This window comes from Octopus bimaculoides, chromosome 11, assembly GCF_001194135.2.
Source record: "Octopus bimaculoides isolate UCB-OBI-ISO-001 chromosome 11, ASM119413v2, whole genome shotgun sequence".
NCBI classification, from domain to species: Eukaryota; Metazoa; Mollusca; class Cephalopoda; order Octopoda; family Octopodidae; genus Octopus; species Octopus bimaculoides.
The window spans coordinates 33,319,432-33,326,862 of record NC_068991.1 but is presented as its reverse complement, the minus strand read 5'-3'; the positions used below and the strand labels follow the sequence as shown (position 1 = coordinate 33,326,862).

The following is a 7,431-nucleotide window of genomic DNA, read 5'->3' as shown; positions in this document are numbered from 1 at the left end:
CCCCCCACTACAAACAGTAATGCAAGAATTTATTTAAATGTACTATTTGGATAGATTCTATCATTGCACTTTACAACAATGTAATGATACATAGAAACTGCTCTTGGTTAAGTTAAAAAAGTCGATATGAAAGATAAAACAGGTGAGTGATGGGAGAGCATAAAAGAATGTCATTGCCTTCAGTGACTTTCAGATTATTTATTCATCTAAATTTCAATCCTAAGTGTAGTGAGCTCTGATTAGATAGATTGTTAGGGTCATTAGTTATACATTCAATATGGAAGTAAATTTGATTAAGATAAATGTGCACAAAATTTTTCCAACAGTGAGCAAAATTTTCACTTGAGGATTTTGTTTTTGAGCTATTATTTTAAAGAACCAATAAGTGAGTTTGTGATGTTTGATGCAACTCTGTAACAGTAAAAATTCTCCATTCAAATTTTTTCAACTTTCAGAAAACATACAGTTTTTTTATGACCCCTTCCTTTTTTCCTTTCACCTAAGTATATTTTTATATCAAGAAAGGCTACCTGAAATTCACATCATTATACAGGATAAGGTACAATCAACAACTTACCATGTTATTCACACCATGTTATGTAACTTTAGCCCAACAAACAATTGTTTTATTTAAGAATTGGCTATTAAGCAGGCACTTTCTTTAGATCTTTGCATTCTTTTATATTTCCAAGATTTCTTGTGCAACTAGCCGACTGATATTTTTTGTTGTAACTAAAACAACAAAGTAAGAAAGACAAAGATATTGAAGATGTTGAAGTACCACTACTGATATAAACAGAGCATGTATGAGGCAATGAAGTACTGGAGACTCTATGTAATCATTCAATTTGTCAAATCTTTCAAACTGATGAATATACTGAGTGAAGTAATGATGCATGTAATTTGCCAGAAAAGAAGACAGGCTGGTCAAAGCTTTAATGTGGTTCAACACACAGAAACATTCTAACAGATATGGATACAATCAGAAACAGATGAAAACAATAAGTGACTGTATGAAACAAACTTTAAAGCATCTAAAAAGGAAATTGTTTGAAAAAATATTCTCACAAATACAATCAACAATGTTATTTGTGAGAACTTTACATAAACACACAATATTTAGGTAATGAAACAATACTATAAAAAAAAATACTAGATAAGTGATAAAAGTAGGGAGTGGCTTCATCTTTCTGCTCAACATTAAAGTTCTACTTTAAAATATCTCAGCACTTCAGTCAAAAGTTCCACTCAGAATGTTTAAAATATCTCAGCACTTCAATCAAAATAATTACACTTCAATCAAGTTGGACAGATTTCAAATAATAACACCAATGGCTAGGCCTCGTTATGTAATCTGCATCTAGTACAAATGACATTTAAAAACTAATAGAGTACAATATATTAGAAATGCAAAATTTCAAAATGAACTAACTAGCTAAGCAAAATACTAACACACACACACACCTGCTCCTTCATACTTGTTTCTCCATGCAATTGTGGATTACATGAATATATCATTGAAGTATCACTGAACTATTTATTTTTGAAGTCAGGGTTCTCTTATTCCATCAAAAGCATGAGGAAAAAGAAAAATGACAACAAAGTCAATGTGTGTAGCTCAATACTCTTTAGAGAAGCACAAATGTTCAAAACACAGATACACATGCGAGGTCTGATCAAATAAGCATCCAGACTGTTGCCACAGTAATGAAGCTAAAGCATGTAGAGTGAAGCCGCTTGGCACACATTGACCTTGAACTCTAGCTCACTTACTCTGTTTACAGCAGTGCTTAGAAGGAAGGTGTGTAGAGTGTGATCGTCGCATTGACCATGACAGAGAAAGTTATCATGGCGATACCTGTTCAGAGGTTTATGCAAAGTTGCAGGAAGTGTATAAAGAGGAGTGTATGAGCCACACACAAGTGTATGAGTGGTTCAGACGTTTCTAAGATGGCTGACAAAATGTTGATATTGATGAACGTTCTGAGAGACCTGCAACGAGCAGATCTGAGGAAAACATTGCAGATGTGCATGCAGCTGTGAGGGGAAATTAATGAATCACCATCTGTGAGTTATCAGAGGGTATGCAGATTAGTTATCATTCAGTTCAGTCCATTATCATTGAATATTGGGGTATGAGATGCATGTCTGCCAAGTTTGTGCCAAAAACTGCTTTCAGCTGACCAAAAAGATAACCTCAAGTTTCAGTTGTACAAGATCTCCTTGATTGTGTCAAGAATAATGAAAACTTTTTGAAAACTTTGCGTAGGCCTCTGAGCAGGTATTGCCAAGATTTTGGCAAAATTTGATGCAAATTCTCTGCTCAACTTTCCCTGTCGTAGGCAATGCGACAATCGCACACTACACATCTTCCTTCCAAGCACTGCTGTAAACAGCAGAAGTGAGCTAGAATGTTAAAACTTTGTGTGCATGTACAGCAGAGTTCAAGGTCAATCTGTGCCAAGCAGCTTCACTCTGTGTGCTTTAGCTTTGTTACTATTGGCAATAGTAAAATGTAGACACATATATACACACACACACACACTCACATAGTTTCAATTTTCAAAATTCATTCACAAGGTACTTGTTGGTTTGGGGTTATACCAAGTAACCAGTCAGTGGGAGATAACCCAAGACCATGTGAAGTGAATTTCTTACTCTCACAGTCATACCTACACTTATTATGCATTGTATGTATGTACTAATGTACATACGTATATATGTATATGCTACTGCTTCATCATCATCATCACCACCACCACCATCACCATCATCATTTAACTTCCAAGTTACACAGGTCAACAGGATCTGACAAGCTGAAGGACTGTGCCAAGCTCCAGTGACTGCTTTGGCTTGGATTCTAAGGTTGAATGCATTTTTTAATACCCACCACTTTACAGAGTGGAGAGGATGTTTCTTTTCATGGAACTGACAAGTAACTTGCAAGACAAAAAAGCTGCCTTGAGTGAGTGGGGGTGTAGTAGAAAGGGAGGTAGTTTTATGCCAAATGTTAAGAGGATAAAATATGATAGAGGTGTCTTGCTATAGAGGAGATACTGGCTACTTTGCATTACATATGGGTGTGTGGGAGTGAGCTGGAAAAAGAGATAAAGATGGCAGTGATGAGAACTCTCATAGTTCAAGAAAGTGAAAATAAGAAAGACCTCATATTTCAGTGAATTATCAATCATCTCAGTCCTTTGTCATCACCTCTATATGGTACAACTGGAGGATGGTCTTCACTACTTTATCCCGTGTTTGCCTGGATTTTCCAAGTTCCATTCACATTTAACAGTTGTAAGTGTGTGTATATGTTTGCTTGTTGGTGTCTGTATATTTCATGCTGTTTATGTGTTGGATGTGGTTCATTTAATAGTGGGAACTGAAAATGTAAGGAGTTGGAAAAATGCTGCAAAACATTTTATCTGATGCACTAACACTTCTACAAATTTGATGATTAAATATATATATCATACTCTTTTACTTGTTTGAGCCATGCGACTGTGGTCATGCTGGAGCACCACCATGGTCTTTCTGATTTCCTCAATCTGGGATGTTTTACATCACCACTCCTGTATGTGCCTTTGTCCCAGCTGTTGATCCATGTGGTGTATAAGGGAGTTTGATTCCGCTGCCCCTGCCTGCACCTCATGTTAGGCTGTTGATTCATCCGGTGTTGTGGGGAGGAGGATGTCTAGTTCCTTTTTTGATGACATCTACTTCCACCTTATGCAGATTTCTTAATTTTTATGGCAGTGCATTGAAGAGCTGTGGGCCTTTGAACCCTAGTCTATTGCAGTACCTGGTCCTGAATTTAGATGGAGTGGATGGCACCTTTGGTACAATACAATGGCAGTCATTTCTGGCATTTGTATAACACTCAATGCTGAAATTAGGTACTAGCCCTTCCAGAGTTTTCCATATGTAGATTATTGCATATCTCTCACACCTTCATTCCAGGGAATAAAAATGCAGTTTTCTCAGCCTATCCCTGTAGCTCATCCACTGCACTGTTTCAATCTTTTTAGTGTAGTGGTGTTAGTTTGGCACTATGTGGTGACAATAACCAGGAGTAGTAGTCCAGGCGGCTGAGAACAAAGGGTCTCCACAGGGTCAACATAGTTTCTTAGTCTCTTGTCTTGAAGGACCTCATTATCCATCCTGCCAGTTGTTTGCACTTTGCTGCCACCTTGGTAATGTGCATATAAAATGATGCATCATTGCACATACTGATCCCCAAGTCTTTCACTGCCAGTGATTCTGGGATTGTAGTGCCTTTAGGTCCTGTATATGCAGGCTGTAGTGCATTTGTGAATTGATAGTGCAGGGCTTGAAATTTCCCAGCATTAAACTGCATATTGAATTCAGGTCCCGCTGTAAGCATGTGACGTCATCTTGATTTTTTATTGCCTGCGATAATTTTGTATCATTGGCATAGCTAGTGACAATAGCTGTCCAAGTGACTGTACATGTCTAAGAGGGCTATCATGAACAGTAATGGCCCCAGAACAGCTCCCTGGGGAACACCACTTAGGATTTGAGTTTCTTCAGAAAGGGTACCATTGACTGCAACTACCTAACTTCTGTCTTTAAGGAAGTCATGCAGCCACTCTCCCAGTTTACCAGCAATGCCAAGGTCTTGTAGCTTATGACATGTAACACTTTGATCTACCTTACCAAATGCCTTTGTAAGATTAAGGTATACAATGCTGACATCTGAATAGTCAAGCAGCTGTTTCAAAACCCAGTCATAGTGCTGTATGAGTTGTTTGAGGCAGCTTCTCCCTGAATGAAAGTCATGCTGAGTATTGTTCAGTAGGTCATTTTCTTCTAGGAACATTATCAACATTATCTGATGATTCGCTCCATGACTTTTCTGATATGTGAAGTCAGAGAGATTGGCATATAGTTTTTGGCTTCTGCTCTGCTTCCACCTTTGTGGATAGGGCATATAATGCCTTCTTTCAGCTTTTTAGGAAATTTACCACTTACAAGGAAACTTTGGAAAAGTATCTGAAGTGGTTTCGCTAAAGCCTTCTTGCATGACTTCAGGAGAATAGCTGGGAAGCCATCAGGACCAGTTGTGGAGCATGAGCTAATTTCATCTATGGCTGCTGTTACATCTGTTTCCTCAATGTTGATGTAATCGATGGCTGGTGCCTCCTTTTTTAGAGCTGCAATATTAAAGAATTCAGCCGGATTTTTTATATGCATGTGTCCAAGACACTTTTAAATTGTTCACTGAGTATCTCACTTACCCTTCCTGGATCCGCAGTCAGTGAGTCATTCCCTTGGAACAATGGTCCTATTTTATATTGTATTGTGGCTGTTTCCTTTGTGAATTTCTAGAAAGCTTTGGGATTTGTTTTTATGCTTTCGACAGCTCTCTTCTCTCTCTGCTCTTTCTTTTTCATGAGAGAGTTTGATCTTGGTTTTGATTTCTAGGAGTGTCCATATTAAAATAGACTTCTCTCTATCCTTCAGTTGTCTATTCAACCTCTTGAAACCTTTGACCTGCATCTCGTAAGGATTTTTCTGTCCCTGGGAATTTTGTTTATTAGTATGCTGACCTTTCTTTTGGGGGTATATAGTTTGCACTATTAACATAAACTGGCTGAGTTCCAAGTCAATGTCTTGCATACATAGAATATTGAACCAGTTTTATTTGTGGATCCCTTTGCGGATTGATTCCCATTTTGCTTTGTAGAAATTCAGGTTGGATAAGACTTGAGTCCTCCTGATAGGGTAGATACCAACAGTTTGCTTAGGACCATAAGTAGTCCAACAATGTTGTGATATAAGAGTGCTGTTGGTGTCACCTTCACATTATAGATAAAGTCCACATTATTTGTGAAGCAGAGGTCCAACATATTGTTTTCCCTGGTTAGCTGGAGTATCACTTGTTCCATGAACAACATATTAAAAATTTCAATTAATGACTCTACATGCTTTTGCTCATGTGACATCCTATAAAGAATGTGATCTTCTGGCCATTTAACATGTGGGAGGTTGAAGTCACCCAAGAAAAATATGTTGATGTTCTGATCTAGGTTTGTTAATACCTCTTCCATGTGTTTGAGGCTATCCTCAAATTTTCCATCATATTTTGTGGTATTCGGCGGATGATATATTGTGCATACAGCTACATCACCTTGCCATCATCGACACCAGTTTTCCATACTGGGATGAATTGGATATACCCAAAAAAGACACACACACACGCGCGAGTACTCAAGTCATCAATAATGATAGAAAGTGTTTCACTAAACTTTGTGATAATTACAACATTTCGGTTTTGTATGAATATTCAACTTTTCCAACTGCAGGTATTATTGAAAAATGTACACGATGTAAGTTCTTAATGAGAGTATGAGGATGTAAATAAAATACCAAAATAACAGGAATATGACAAAATTATGCTTATCACTCCCCAAATATTATATAGGTTTGATTATTTTTAATACATACAATAAGTTGTAGTCAATGAGTTCAATGTGAGCAGCCAAGTATCTTTTCCACAGTAAGAAATCTGTTCAAGCCCCTTCCTTTATACTTTAACCTTTCATCACGTAACATAAACCTGTCTTCTTCTTTATCATAGCCCCATTCAGCTGATAAGGATCTTAGTCTAGCAAGCTAAATGGCAACCCCACAAGTGCTAGTACCACAAAAAAAAAAATAGCACCCAGAGCTCTGTGAAGTGGTCGGCTTTAGGAAGGGAATCCAAGTGGAGAAACCATACCAAAACAAACTCTGGAATATGATGCAGTTCTGTGACTCATTGGATCCTGTGAAATCATCCAACACAGGCCAGCATGGAGGATGGATATTAAAAGATGTATATATAAATATAAATTAGAAATGGAAACCAAAACAATAAATTGAACAATTAAATAATCTAATTAAATGATAAATTCACTTCAATTTAATTATTTTATCACTGCAGAGATGCCCCATCAGGAATCACTGCAGAGATGCTCAAAATATCTGACAGTGTCGGCTATAGCCTAGACACCCGTATTGCGAACCAGGTGATACACAAAGGAGTCATACCCAATGACTAGTGTAGCAGCACCATAGTCAACTGCTACAAAGGTAAAGGTGACACTTTAGATACAAATAATTACAGAGGCATCAAGCTGATAGATCAGGTAATGAAAGTCACTGAGAGGGTCATAGCCCAACTAATTAGGGAGTGAATCAATTTAGATGAGATGCAGTTTGGGTTCGTGCCAGGGAAAAGCACCACTGATGCTATATTTCTGGTAAGACAGCTGCAGGAGAAATACCTAGCCAAGGATAAACCTCTGTACCTGGCTTTCGTTGACATGGAGAAAGCCTTTGACAGGGTCCCCCGATCCCTTATCTGGTGATCAATGAGGAAACTTGGGATAGAAGAATGGTTAGTGAGAGCTGTGCAAGCCATGTACA

General features: G+C 37.8%; 1 protein-coding gene across 3 annotated transcripts in view; it reads right to left on the bottom strand.

The window, feature by feature from the left end:
* Positions 1–7,431, bottom strand: part of LOC106869585 (glucoside xylosyltransferase 1) — a 151,792-nt gene that overhangs the window by 2,579 nt on the left and 141,782 nt on the right. The window contains exon 6 of one of the 3 annotated variants that reach the window (XR_001409416.2): positions 578–732. The exons of the other annotated variants lie outside the window; for them this stretch is intronic. The gene's annotated coding sequence lies outside the window, so the exon portion shown is untranslated. The remainder of the gene's footprint in view (positions 1–577; positions 733–7,431) is intronic. 3 annotated transcript variants of the gene reach the window in all.